This window comes from Papio anubis, chromosome 3, assembly GCF_008728515.1.
Source record: "Papio anubis isolate 15944 chromosome 3, Panubis1.0, whole genome shotgun sequence".
Lineage (NCBI taxonomy): Eukaryota > Metazoa > Chordata > Mammalia > Primates > Cercopithecidae > Papio > Papio anubis.
The window spans coordinates 92405555-92421835 of record NC_044978.1 but is presented as its reverse complement, the minus strand read 5'-3'; positions in this window follow the sequence as shown (position 1 = coordinate 92421835).

The window sequence follows — 16281 nt, the reverse complement described above, 5'->3', positions numbered from 1 at the left end:
TTGAATAGGAGATAACAATTCTACATTTATTTTATAAGGCTAGCGTTACCCTGATTCCAAAACCAGAGAAAAACATAGCAACAATAAAAAAATGACAAGCTAATATCACGGATAAAAATAGATGCAAAGATTCTCAACAAGATACTAGCAAACTAAATCCAACAGTACATTAAAAATATTATTCACAGCCAAGTGCAGTGGCTCACTTTTGTAAGCTAGTACATTGGTAGGCTGAAGGAGAAGGATCACTCGAGCCCAGGAATTCAAGACAAGGCTAGACTACATAGTGAAACCTCATCTCTACAAACAATGAACAAAATTAGCCGGGTATGCTGGTGCACACCTGTGGTCCCAGCTTCTTGGGAGGCTGATGTGAGAGGATTCCTTGAGTCCACGAGGTAGTGGCTGCAGTGAGACATGATTATGTCACTGCCCTCCAGCCTGGGTGACAGAGTAAGATCCTGTTCCCCAAAAACAAACAAACAAAAAAGTCAATTGGGGGAGGGCTAGGTGGCTGACTGGACACAGCTAAATGGAATAGCCCCAAGGGTCTGAGACGACTGGTGTGCTTCTTACAGATCTTCAGAGAGAAGCTGAGAGTGGATGGAAGGAAGGCACAGAAGCTGGGCTGAATGGGGAAAAAGCTGGGAATCCTAGAAGGGCTACCGAACACTGAGACGTAATTTTTAACCACAGCAGCTCTGGGGGAATGGGTGAGTTAAACCGGCAAGGAGCAACCTGCTCTCACCACGAGCCTCTGGATTCCTGGAAAGAGGGGCCCCTCAATCATCACAGACACTCGAAGTGGCAAGGAGAGCTGCTTAGAGAAGCAGTGGGGCTGCACACCGGCTGATGTGAAGCCCAGATCATTGAGACAGAAAATTAACAAAGATATTCAGGACATGAATTCAGCAATGGATCAAATGTTCTCATTGCTATGTGGCATGTAGTCTAAAATCCATCACATAATTGGAAGTAAAAAACTCCTCAACAAATGCAAAACAACTGAAATCATGAGTCCCACAGACCACAACACAATCAAATTAAATATAAAGAAAGACAAAGAAATTCACTCAAAAACGTACAGTTACATGAAAACTGAATAAACTTCCCCTGAATACTTTTGAAAAATAATGAAATTAAGGCAGAAATTAAGAAGTTCTTTGAAACTATTGAGAAAAAGATACAACATACTAGAAACTCTGGGAACAGCTAAGGTAGTGTTAAGAGGGAAATTTAAGGCACTAACTGCCCACATCAAAAAGTTAGAAAGCTCACAAGTAAACAACCTACCATCACAACTAAAAGAACTAGAGAATCAAAAACAAACACATGCCAAAGCTAGCAGAAGAAAAGAAATCTCCAAAATCAGAATTGAACTGAAGGAGACTGAGACATGAAAAACCATTCAAAAGATCAACGGATCCAGGAGCAGGTATTTTGGAAAAATTTTTTAAAAATTGACTGCTAGCTAGATTAATAAAGAAGAAAAGATAGAAGAGTCAAATAAACATAATCAGAAATAACAAGGGGGATATTACCACTAACACCACAGAAATACAATCATCAGAGAAAATTATAAACAACTCTTTGCACATGAACTAGAAAATCTAGAACAAATTGATATATTTCTGGATATATACACCCTCCCAAGCTTGAGCCAGGAAGAAGTTGAATTCCTGAACAGACCAATAATGAGCTCTGAAACTGAGGGAGTAATCAATAGCCAATGAACCAAAAAAAAAAAAAAAAAAAAAGAAAGAAAGAAAGAAAGAAAGAAATCTTAAGTCCAGATGGATTCATACCTGAATTTTACCAGATGTTCAAGAAGAGCTGGTACTCTTCCTACCTTCCTACTGAAACTATTCTAAAAAATTGAGGAGGAGGAACTTCTCCCTAACTCATTCTATGAGGCCAACATCATCCTGTTACAAAAATCTAGTAGACATACAACAAAAAAGGAAAACTTTAGGTCAGTCTTCTTAATGAGTATCATTGCAAAAATCCTCAAGAAAATACTGTCAAACTGAATCCAGCAGCACATCAAAAAGTTTGTCCATTATGATCAAGTAGGCTTTATGCCTGGGGTTCAAGGTTGCTTCAACATATGCAAATCAATTAATTTGGTTTATCACATTGAACTAAAGACAAAAATCACACAATGATCTCAATAGATGTATAAAAGACTTTTGATAACATTCAACATTCATGTAAAAAACTCTCAATAAACTAGGTATTGAAGGAACATACCTCAAAATAATAAGAGCCATATATGACAAATGCATAGCCATCATCATACTGAATGAGCAAAGGCTGGAAGGATTCCTCTTAAAAACCAGAACAAGATAGGAATGACCTCTCTCACCATTCCTATTCAACACAGTATATAAAGTCCTGGCCAGGACAATCAAGCAAGAGAAAGAAATAAAGATCATTCAAATATGAAGAGAGAAAGTCAAACTATTCCTGTTAGCAGATGATATGATTTTATACGTAGAAAACCCCATAGTCTCAACCCAAAAACTCTTTAAGCTGATAAACAACTTTAGAAATTTATCAGGATACAAAGTCAATATACAAAAATTACTAACATTCCTATATACCAACAACAGCTAAGCTGACAGCCAAATCAAGAATACAATCCCATTTATAATTGCCACACAAAAAATAAAATACATAGGAATACAGTTAACCAGGGAAATGAAAGAGCTCTACAAAAAGAATTATGAAACACTGCTCAAAAAAATCAGAGAAGACACAAACAAATGGAAAAATGTTTGATGCTCATGAATAGGAAAAATCAACATATTTAAAAATGGCCCTAGGGCCCAAAACAATTACAGATGCAATGCTATTCCTATTAATCTACCACTGAGATTCTTCACAGAACTAGAAAAACTATTTTAAAGTTCATATGGAACCAAAAATGAGTCTGAATAGCCAAGGCAATGCTAAGCAAAAAGAACAAAGCTGGAGGCATCATACCTGACTTCAAAATATAAAACAGGGCAATAGTAACCAAAACAGCAGGTACAAAACAGTACTGGTACAAAAGACACATAGACCAATGAAAGAGGACAGAAAACCCAGAAATAAGACCACACACCTACAACTATCTGATCTTAGACAAAGCTGATAACAATAAGCAGTGGGGAAAGGATTCCTTAATCAATAAATGGTGTTGGGATAACTGGCTAACCACATGCAGAAGATTGAAACTGGACTCCTTTCTTAACCATATACAAGAATTGACTCAAAATAGATTAAAGGCTTAATGTCAAACCCACAACTGTAAAAACCCTGGAAGACAACCTAGGTAATACCATTAGGGACATAGGCATGGGCAAGGATTTCATGACAAAGTTACTGATATGGTTTGATTCTGTGTCCCCACCCAAATCTTATCTTGAATTATACTCCTATGATTCCCATGCCTTGTGGGAGGAATCCAGTGAGAGATAATTTGAATCATGGGGGCAGTTTCCCATATACTGTTCTTGTGGTAGTGAATAAGTCTCACAAGATCTGATGATTTTATCAGGGGTTTCTGCTTTTGCATCTTTCTCATTTTCTCTTGCTGCCACCATGTAAGAAGTGCCTTTCACCTCCTGCCATGATTCTGAGGCCTCCCCAGTCATGTAGAAATGTATGTCCAATTAAACCTCTTTTTCTTCCTAGTTTCAGGTGTGTCTTTATCAGCAGTGTGAAATGGACTAATATAGTAAATTGGTACCAGTAGAGTGGGGCATTGCTGAAAAGATACCCAGAAATGTGGAAGTAACTAGAACTGGGTAACAGGCAGAGGTTGGAACAGTTTGAAGGGATCAGAAGAAGACAGAAAATGTGAGAAAGTTTGGAATTTCCTAGAGACTTGTTGAATAGCTTTGACCAAAAGCCTGGTAGCGATATGGACAATAAGGTCCTGACTGAGGTAGTGTCAGAAGGAGATGAGGAACTTGTTGGGAACTGGATCAAAGGTGACTCATGTTATGTTTTAGCAAAGAGACTGGTGGCATTTTGCCCCTGACCTAGAGATTTGTAGAACTTTGAACTTGCGAGAGATGATTTAGGGTATCTGGCAGAATAAATTTCTAAGCAGCAAAGCATTAAAGAGGTGACTTGGATGCTGTTAAAGGCATTTGGTTTTATGAGGGAAGCAGAGGATAAAAGTTCAGAAAATGTGCAGCCTGACTATGTGCTAGAAAAGAAAAATCAATTTTCCGGGAAGAAATTCAAGCCAGCTGCAGAAATTTACATAAATAATGAGGAGCTGAACCTCAATCCCCAAGACAATGGGGAAAATGTCTCCAAGGCATATTAGGGGTCTTCATGGCAGCCTCTCCAGTCACAGGCCTGGAGGCCTAGGAGGAAATGGTTTCCTGGGCAGGGCCTAGGGTCCCTATGATGTATGTAGTGTAGAGACTTGGTGACCTGCATCCCAGCTGCTCCAGCTGTGATTGAAAGGGGTCAACATAGCACATGGGCCATGGATTCAGAGGGTATAATCCCCAAGCCTTGGCAGCTTCCACCTGGTGTTCAACCTGAGAGTGCATAGAAGTCAAGAATTGGGGTTTGAGAACCTCTACCTAGATTTCAGAAGACGTATGCAAATACCTGGATGCCCAGGCAGAAATTTGCTGCAGGGATGGGGCACTCATGGAGAACCTCTTCTAGGGCAGTGCAGAAGGGAAATGTGGGGTCTGAGCTGCCACACAAAGTCTCTACTGGGTCACTGCTTAGTGGAGCTATGAGAAGGGGGCCACTGTCCTGCAGGCCCCAGGATGGTAGATCCACCAACAGTTTTCATGGTTCTCCTGAAAAAGCCACAGACACTCAGTGCCAGCCCACTAAAACAACAGGGAGGGAGGCTGTGCCCTGCAAAGCCACAGGTGTGGAGCTGCCAAAGACCATGGAAACCCACCTCTTGCATCAGCATGACCTGGATGTGAGACTTGGAATCAAAGGAAATCATTTTGAAGCTTTCAAATTTGACTGCCCTGCTGAATTGCAGACTTGCATGGGTCCTGTAACCCCCGTGTTTTGACCAATTTATCCCATTTAGAATGGCTGTATTTACCTAATACCTGTTGCCCCATTGTGCCTAGGAAGTTACTAGCTTGCTTTTGATTTCACAGGCTTACAGGCAAAAGGAACTTGCCTTGTCTCAGATGAGACTTTGCACTGTGGGCTTTTAGGTTAATGCTGAAATGAGTTAAGATTTTGGGGGACTCTTGGGAAGGCATGATTGGTTTTGAAATGTGAGGACATGAGATTTGGAGGTGCCAGGGGCTGAATGATATGGTTTGACTCTGTGTCCCCATCTTATCTTAAAATGTACTCTCATAATTACCACATCTTGTCGGAGGGTCCTGGTGGGAGATAATTTGAATTTGAACTTTGGGGGTGGTTTCCATCATGCTGTTCTCATGGTAGTGAATAAGTCTCATGAGATCTGATGGTTATATCAGGTGTTTCTGCTTTTGCATCTTCCTCATTTTCTCTTGCCATCACCATGTAAGAAGTGCCTTTCACCTCCCGCCATGATTCTGAGGCTTCCCAAGCCATGTGGAACTGTAAGTCCAATTAAACCTCTTTTCCTTCCCAGTCTCAAGTATGTCTTTATCAGCAATACGGAATCAGACTAATATAGACACCAAAAGCAGTTGCAACAACAGCAAAAATTGACAAATGGGATCTAATTAAACAAAAAAGTTTCTGCATAGCAAAAGAAACTATTAACAGACAACTTACAAAATGGGGGAAAGTTTTTGCAAACTATCCATCTGAAAAAGATCTAATATGCACATTTATAAGGGTCTTAAACAAATTTACAAGACAAAACAACCCCATTAAAAAGTGGGCAAAGGACATGAACAGATATTTTTAAAAGAATGCATACATGTGGTCAATAAGCATATGAAAAAACATCAACATCATTGATCATTAGTGAAATGTAAATCAAAACTACATTGAGATACCATCTCACACCAGTGAGAATGGCTTTTATTAAAAAGTCAAAAAATAACATGCTGGTGAGGTTGTGGAGAAAAAGGAGTGCTTATACATTGTTGATGGAAGTGTAAATTAGTACAGCCATTGTGGAAGACAGTGTGACAATCCATCAAAGACCTGAAGACAGAAATAGCATTCAACCCAGTAATCTCATTACTGGGTATATACCCAAAGATATATAAATTGTTCTGTTATAAAGACAAATGCATGTGTATGTTCATTGCAGCACTATTCACAATAGCAAAGACATGGAATCAACCTAAATGCCCATCAATGATAGACTTGATAAAGAAAATGTGATACATATATACCATGAAATACTATGCAGTCATTAAACAGAATGAGATTATGTTCTTTTTTAGGGACATGAATGAAGCTGGAGGCCATTATCTTTAGCAAAGTAATGCAGGAAGAGAATAGTAAATGCCCCATGTTCTCACTTATAAGTGGGAGCTAAATTGATGAGAACACATGGACACATAGACCAGAACAACCCACACTGGAGCCTATTGGAGGGTGGAGTTCAGAGGAGGGAGAGGATCAGGAAAAATAACTAATGGGTATTAGGCTTAATACCTGGGTGACGAAATAATGTCTACAACAGACCCCTGTGACACAGGTTTCCCTAAGTAACAAACCTGTACATGTACCCCTGAACTTAAAATAAATGTTTAAAAAACAATACAAATACACAAATATAAATAATAAATGTTATATTTATTTTACTAAATATTTATTATATATACTTATATATATAAAAAAACATTCACTATGATCAAGTGAGATTCATTCAAGGGATTCAAAGAAGTTTTAACAGATACGAATCAATAAATGTGATATACCACATTAACAGAGAGACAAAAAAATAATCATTTCAAAATTCTAGAAAAGAAAAAGCATTTCTGAAAATTCAACATCCCTTTATGATTAAAAACTCTCAACAAATTAGCTATAGAAGGTATGTACCTTAGCAAAATGAAGGCCAGATATGACAAACATACAAGTTATATCATACTAAGAAGGGAGAAAGATAGTATTTTTCTAAACTTAAGAGTAAGACAATGACGCCCAGGTTTACCAGAGGTTGGCCAATAGGTACAAAATTACAATTAGATAGGAGAAATAAATTATAATACTCTACATACAGTAGGGTAACTATGGTTATTAGTAAAATCTTAATGTATTTCAAATTATCTCGATCAGCTTTTGAAGGCTCTCACCTGAAAGAAATCATAAATGTATGAGACAATGGATTCACTATCCTGATTGAAACATTATACCACATAGATAAGTATCGCAACATTGAATTGTACACCATAAATATATATAATTACAATGTATCAATTGAAATTAAGTAAATTAAATATACATATATATTTAAGTTATGATTGTCTTAGCTTAGGTTTTGTAAAAACAGAGTCAAAATTGAAAACTTAAATGATAACATTTTATGGGTGAGCAAATCTCAAAAAAAAAAAAAAAAAAAAAAAGGAAGAGAAAATGAACTAAGTAAGAAATAGAGGAAACGTCCACAACAGAGGGGTGCATTTCTGAGCTAGCTACAGCCACATAACATGCATAGCCAATTGTTCAGTGTGAGGGACATTTTCTGAGAGAACCACTGTGTTGCAAATAGTATTTCTCTTTTCTATCTCCCACTGGCCGAGTTCACTCCAAAGACCTCTTCATACCCAGAGCTCTAAGTTTTGCCGTCTGTTCTTACTGGGAACCTTTTGGGAAAGCTGATCTCAAAGTAGCAGACACAGCCATCTAAGAGGTTCAGAGGTGCCTTGCATCTCAGAGGCAATAGGAAAACCCAATGCAGAAGGCAATGTGTTTAGCTAAAGACATGAGGTGAAACTGTTGCCCATTTAAGTCAGTGAACACCATGGTGGATTAGGAGCCCCAGCTCGAGGTTCTGGCTGGCCAAGCAGGTAGATTACCATTAAGGTACGGGTTCACAACAAGGTGACATCACAGCTAAAGGATCCTTCTACTCAAGAAGATCAAACTTAAATGAATGAAAATAATGTCATGCAATCTTGGAGATTTATCACAAACAGAGAAGAAATTAATAGCTGAGCAAACCTGGTAAGTCACACAAACTGGGGACAAACACAAATGGTACTAATTTTCTGTTTCTGAACGTTGACTTAGAATCATAATAACATTTCTGTTAACTAGCATATATTTTAATCTATGCATTCTCTGAAGATAGGTAGCATTCTCTGAAGGAAGCCAGTCTACTGCAAATCACTCTACAAGAAGCTTATCTATACCAGGAGAAGAATAGCTCTATTTGATAGCCAGGTACATTCACTGAAGGAAGCACTGCCTGAAATACTCTTTAAGATTGTAAGGGTCACCAATAATGATATAATTTCTACCAATTAGCTTTCATTCAGTCCTTAGGTGGCCAATGCTAGCTTTTAAAAAATACTTTAAATTATATCTAAGAATGAATTTCAAATGGGAAAAGAGCTTTTGACAATGGTTGCCTTGTTTTTCAAAAAATAATATCAAAAAGAAGAAAAAAATAACAATTTTCTCCCTTAAATTGGTTTTTATATAATTACAGGACTGGAACATTGGTGCTTGGAACTGTCAAATCTGCATCTTTAAAGAACTGGGTCCTTCTTGGCAGAGAGAGAGAGAAAAAAAACAAACATCAAAGCTCTACTGAACAATGTTGATGGATGACTTGTTTCTCTTCATGTTACTGCAAAGAAAGATAAATCATGAACCATAAATCTGTGTTTCTTTTTTCTTTCAACTGTATTCAACATTAGTTCACTGACATACTTTAGGATTTCTTGTCATTAAAAGCTTTTAGGCTGTCTATGTAATTTGGAAGAAATTCTTGTTGAGTAGGAGGAAAGATGATATTTCAATAGACTTGACTTCTAAAGAATTATTTTGTGATACAAAGGAAGTGCTTAAAAATTGCTTTGAATTCTGAATTGTATTTTATATTAGAACCCATAAATGTAAATGTTTCTTAAATATGAACTGACCTCAACTGAAATTATGTGATTTTTTTCAATAAATTTTTTAGCTGAGGCTGCAATTTGTCTTTTAATGTCCATTTTTTTCTCTTCAGTCATAGAACTCTTAGATTTTACAGAGTTGCAGAGTCATGAGAATAAAGACTATCTTCTCTAGTTTTATTTTCAAGTAGGTATAACCACCTTACTATATTTAGCCTATGGATTGTGAATAGAAGTGTATGTGCACTTTCCATATCTTGTCCTTAAAGGAATGGAGAATACTCTTCACTTCCCTCTTTACCATTCCCTTTGGCTGAAATGAAGCTATGGCAGAAACCATTTTAAGAATCATTACTGTGGCAGAGATAGTAATGCTCACCAAACATTCTATATGTTGGCATATGCCCAACATATCCCTGGCTCATGTTGTTAGGTAAGGCCAAATGACTACTTCTGTCCAATGCTGGAGGCAGAAATGACCTGCATTACTTCTTGAGCTAGGCAGTGAAAAGGCTAGGTGCCAATTTGCAGTTTCCCTCTTCCTAGGCTATGGGGACGAGGAACGCTTCATACTCCATTTAGTAGTGCTATAAGATGAAGAGTCTCCATCATCCTATGTCACTGAGTGACTTTGTGGAGCAGAGACCTTTGTTTATGATACACTATAGAGTGAATAGAAAATAAATCTTTCTTACATTAAACCTTTGAGATATAAAATGTCAACCAGAGATAATCAGATGGATCAGAATCCAGTTTAAAGAGTTTATTGAAACAAAAAGCTGAGAATGATCATCCAGAAGGAAAAGACTGCAGAGAAATGAAGTCAGTGCTCCAAAGTTAAAAGTTAAGTTTTTGCTTCTAAGGGTAGAAAACGAAGAAGCTTAGTAAGATTATAACATTTTCTATACAAGATTGTTTAATGAGTTATATCAATTTAATTGGTTACAGTTATAATTATTCTCATCCAAGATTATACTTTTAAAGTAAATATAAATATATAATTCTGACTTGCACTACCTTTTTATGTATTTATAAATATTTATTGAACAATTATTATATTCCAGTAATTGTATTAAGTAATTTATGTAAATTACTTTTACTCTTTACAACTCTATGAAGTAGATCTATAATTATTACTGCCATTTCTTGGGTAAACTATCTGAAGTATAGAGAGGAAAGTAACTTGCTAAAAACCACATAACCAATAAATAGCAAGACAAGATGGAAAACAAGTTGCAATGATTCTAGAGTCCAAATACTGCCCATAATTTTTGTGATACTGTGAAATATGTATTTGGTGTTTCTCCCCATTTCCTGGTACACTGCTCTAAAACCTTTAGAATCTCAAGAGTGATAAGAGTGTCATTTGTATGCTAATGAGATTAGTGGCTGCTGGAGGTACCTACATAGCCTCTGGATGGGGATTGGTTGCCAGAGAACCAACCATGATTAAAAGGTTGGAGCTTTCAGTTCTACCTGTGACCTCTGGGGAGGGAAAACAAACTGAAGGTTAAACTGATTATTAATAGCCAATGATTTAATCAATCATCCCTATGTGATGAGAATTCTTTAAGAGACCAACAGCACAGTGGTTTGCAGGGCTTCTGGATAGTGGAACATGTGGAGATTTCTGGAGGGTGATGTGCCAGGAGAGGGCATGGAAACTCTGTGCCCCTTCTATTCAGAATATTATTTGTAATATTCTTTATAATTAATGGGTATACATAAGTAAAGTATTTCCCTGAAACCTGTGAGCCACTTTAAAAAATTAATAGAGCCCAAGCAGGGAGTAGCAGGAATCTCAACTTTTAGAGTTGGTCAGAGGTACAGGAGACAACTTATACTTGCAACTGGCATCTGAAGTGGGAGACAGTCCTGCGGGACTGATTTCTCAACCTATAGGATCTGATGTTATCTCTAGATAGACAGTGTTGGAATTGAATTTAATTAGAAGACACCAGCTGGTGTGTGCTAAAGAATCATCTGTAGAATTGGGTGTTGGTGGGTAAACCTGGGGTCACAGATGTGATAATTGTTAAGTGAGAAAATAGAAAAAAAAAAACCAAAACACTTTATTTTTTCCCTCCTATATCCACACATAACATTAGCATTCATGGTGAGTTAAATGCACACATGACTTTAAAAACTATTTTTAATTGCTAATTTTCTATTTATATCCTCTCCGTTTTCTCTCTTTTCTTCTTTCATTTTTTTTCTCCGTTTCTTCTTTCTTAACTGCTTCCTTTCCTCTCTTCTTCTTTCCCTTTTGTTTTTGTTTTCTTTCATTTATTCTTCCTTTAAGAATGGGATGCACACTATACTCAAGATTAGACATTTGTAGGATCGCTGGGTTTGCCTTTTACTATATGACAACAGATTTGTGTGAGAAATCATGAGCTCCCTCTACTTGCAAGAAATCTTGCATTACTCCTGAAGCCATAATTTCATATCTGGAAAACTACCTTTAGGAAACAACAAATTCATTCTGTAGTATTATTGTGCAGATGAGTCTAAGGGGAGAATTAATTTGTTTCTTATTGTACCTTTCTCTTCAACGATGCAGGTGCCTGTAATGCTCTTTGCCATCTCTCTCCATTTCAAGTAGCTGATAGCCAATTTCTTGGTGTACCATGAAAAACCTATAACTGAGCCCAAGATTTGTTTCTGGGAAGGCTCACAGGGTGAGTGTGAAACATATGGCAATTTAACTAGAAAAACTCTATGATAGTATTGCTACTGATACTTCTAATGTGCTTTTGATATATTAACACAATGAAGTATGTAGGATGTACTGGAGCTAAAGAAATAAAAAGCATAGTCTTGAAATACATGTTTCAAGATTGAGAAATAAACAGAATACACATGCTAAAGATTTAATAGTGATATACGTCTTGTATTGTAGTGGCTACAGTGAGGTGTATGCACCTAAATTTGTTCTGCAGACATGGAAAACATTGAGGTACAGCTTATATAGCAAAGAACTTGTCTGAGCCAAATTGGAGAGACTGAAGCCTGAGAAACACTTTCAAGTTACAAGTGCTCTAGAGAACTAAGGAGAGGCTGGTGCTTTTAAAGAAATCAGAATGAATCAGGAGAGGAGGTGATTATAAAAGTTATTTTTTAACTATTACAATTGGTGTGATGTGTCTGTCTAAAGCAATCATGGAGTCAAGGGAGGGATTGTTAACAGTTAAGAAGGCAGCGATGATTAGGGACCTCACAGTTCAGCAGACAACAGTCAACAGATGTTTTGGCAGTTGTGTTCAGGCAAGAAGGTTTGACCTTGTGGACTGAGTATTCTCTGCTTGAAGCACATCTGATGTTCTAGCTGGAATGGCTTCTCAGCTCAATTTTAGGTGCTTTCACTGATCTGTTGCTGTTTTTCTTTATCAGGTCACAAAGGGAAAAGGACAGGGGTTTAGGAAGGACTCTGGGAGGAAGTGATAATTGCTCTGATTCTTAAATAGAGAATAGTAGGCAATGAAGCAGATAATAATACTATTAGGTTGGAATGGATAAAATTGCTGATAATCATTTTTTTAGTTATAAAAATGACAATTCCACATGAGTTAACCTAACATTTGTGTGCTTTTTACCAATCTGTTTGATAAATATTAATTTATTTTAATCTCATTATAATCATAGGAGTTAAGTATTATTGCTTCATAGGAGGAAATAAGCATAGAAAGGTTAAACATATCCTCCAAAGTCAAAAAAGGGATTCATATCCATGCCTCCTGGTTCCAGAATACGTTCTCTTAAGGTATTCTCTTGACTGCAAATCAATCTAGTCTAGATTTGTAGTCAAACAGTAAAGAGTCCTTTTCTCTATAAGGGTGTATTATTTTGTTTGCTTCCATATACATCTAATAATAATACATTTTTTTTACAAATTTTACATATTCTCAGCATTCATTTTAGCTTAGAGACCTCTTTATTATATAAAAGGGGAATATTTATTTGAAATATTCATTCACACCAAGTATAGTAGTGTGTGTCTATAGTTCCACCTACTTGGAAGGCTGGGGTGAAAAGATTACTTGATCCCAGGAGTTAGAGGCCAACCTAGACAACATAGTGAGAGCCTGTATGTACATAATAAATAAATAAATACATAAATAAAATTGAGCTGGGCATGGTGGTGCACACCTATAGTCCTAGCTACTTGGGAGGCTGAGGTGGAAGGATTACTTGAGCACACGAGTTCAAGGCTACCGTGAACTATGATTGTGCCACTGAACTCCAGCCTGGTCACCTGAGTGAGACCCTGTGTCTAAAAACTAAATACATAAATAAAAATAAAATTTTGATATTCATAAAATATCTATTTACAAACAGAGCTGTATATCTTGATGGTCTCCGGAATACAACATTAACAAAGTGGTACTGTCAGGACATCTGAAACTTTAAAACTATAAAGCAAAATTGTGCTAAATTAATTGAGTGTTATTTTATCCTGATTAAATTTATCTGTTTTAAAGACTTAAAAGTATATTTAAGTGTCAATTTAAATATCTATTTTGATGTGTTTGTGTGTGTATAATCACAACCAGAACACTAATAAGAATTATTAAAATAGTGTATCAGTCCAAATACAGAAAAAATAAATTGAGTCCTGATAAACCATTTACAAAACAACAACAACAGCTACCAGACTTTCTTAACTACATTAAAGCTTATAGCATCCTGGTGATGAGTAATATATACCAGTAGATTTGCTACCTAATTTATAATAAAATCATTTTTGAACACATGATGTGAATGTTTTGGGTACAACTCAATCAGTATTTGTTTTTATAACACTAACATAGACTGACAAAGTTGTATTTGGTCAAAACCAAACAAAATATTTTAGTTAAAATGTTTTTGAACTGATTGCTAATGCTGCAAACTTTCAGCTTGATTTCCATGGGGCCTCACACACGCAAGACCATTCCAAAGTGAGTAAACATTCTCACCAGTCAAGACATGTCATCTGTTGCTTTCTTTTTGTTTTAGGCATTTAAATAAAACATGTATGTAGTTTTAAAATAGTCACCAAAATTGCTAGCATTTTATAAACAAGGTCAAAAGTAAATTTGCTAAATGTTAGTATTTTATTCATTTGCACTTGCTATGTGTCTAAACAGTTTTGTTAAGGACAATTTAATAAAGAATATATATTTCACGTTCAGCCACTGAAATATAATTGTGTATGTAATCAGGGCAGATGCCACCAAATGGCAATGTGATTGTTTATGCTATTGATCTGACAGTTATTCTCAGGCAGTTGCAATTCTCATATTCATATCTAGAAATGGAGGAGCAAAAGATTCACAGTAAGAGGATTTTAATTGTTTTTCTCTAATTATTATTTTCATAATAATCAATTTGTTAAGTAGAATGGCTATCTTACTCCATTTGGCATTAAAATAAAAGGTATTTGTTGTGTCCCTAAAGCATCTTTTTCATGTAAGTGTCTTACTAGCCCTTACTGGAAACATCTTCATTTTCTCATAAACTTGTACAACTTGTCTGTAGCATTTGCATATTTGCTTATCTTAAAATTTATTCAGAATCAGCCCTACACCCTTCCAAGGTTTGTTGAGGTTGCTTATTCTGCCTATACTTTTCTAAAAAGGCAAGACCAATACCATGTTTGAAGAATATTAAATGGAGAAAGATCAAAAACATTCTATCTCCTAGAATTATCTATCTTTATTATAATAAACACTTCCAGGTGAAAAGTGAGACTGTGTTCTTTAAATCAGGAGCGTCTTCCACTTCCATTGTTCTTCCTATTCTAGGGCTAGTTTGCCAAAAAGTTTCTTCTAGGGAAGTTACCAATAAGGAAATCATAGGCTAGAGTGGATGGTGGAGTTGCCAGGTAAAGTCATATGCTCCTTCGTGTCAGTGAAACCCTTGAAGTATAAATAAATAACACCTTTTAAGTGATTGCCATGAACATGAAGTTTCTGTGCCTTGCCACGTTAAAATGGATTGAATTCATTCAAGTTTACTCTTCAGCCTGGTTGCAGTACTATCATCATTTTGTTATTCATTGCCCAGTCATTCAAAATATTAGCACATATTTATTAAGCTACCACTTTGTGCTAGGAACTATGCCAAAAACTGGGTGTAATAAATCAGAAGTCTTGGGCATTTGCTAAATGCTGATGTCAGTGTGGCCACCTTCTTAAAGATCCATTTTGCTTAGGTTAAATAACCAGCTTACCCCTTTCACTATCTACCTGTCTCTTACAAAGGGAGATAAAGTCCCAATAAAGGTCCCCTTAAGCTGAGAGGAAAGATGATGTTTAGACATGACTCTTAAGATAATATTTTACCTTTTATAACTTTATGTTCTTATTTTCAGTGGACTCTTGAGAGGTTAAAATATGTTTAGAATAATAAATAAAACTATTCGACCCAAAAGAAGAAAAAAGAAATCTATGGCATTCTGACCTATAAAAATGTTAATAATTTAGGCCTTTTGTAATGTATACATCGGAGGTGTACAAGAAAACTGGAATCATGTGCCAGGAAATTGGACTACAGTTTGGGGGAAATCAGGGTAAGACATGATCAGATACGGAACGTGGATGCTGAAGTTATTTTTTTTTTTCTCTCACTTACATATGGTTGTGCTTATTAATCTCCTTTGAATTTGTTCAAAGAGCAAGAAAATCCATCTCTTGGCTCAAAATCTGGAACTCTGCCTCAGGGACTACCTTTAGACTGAGAAAATTCTTTCCTCTAACCAAACAGGGCATAGGTGAGGAAAAATAAAACAAAGAAATATAGGAGACCTAAATTTTGTATTAGCAGACCAGAACTTTTGTCTAGCCTCTAATACTTAGTAAGTTGTATAATTTTTGCTAATATACATACATTTTTTATTCTTTATTCTTACATACAATAGGAATAAAATACTTTCTAAGATCAATTAATTTCATTGGAAATTCAATAAGACGGCAAATATAAAAGTTATTTGAAAAAACACAAAGTTCATTTTAAGATAAATTTTGGTCTCAATGGTCAAAAAGTATGTGGAAAACCTAGTAGGTAAACATATGGACTTAGAAATCAGACAGATTCTACTATTTATGCTTTTTTGATATTTAGCAAATTCCTTAAGATTTCAAAACTCATCTTCTTTATTAGAAAAACAGTCATAGTCATACTGCATATGGTTTTGTGATGTTTTCATAAACTAATACTTGTAATATGCCTAGCAAAAACCTGGAGCTTAGTAGAAGCACTCAGTAAATGGAAGCTGGAATTTTTATCCTTCTAGTGAAAT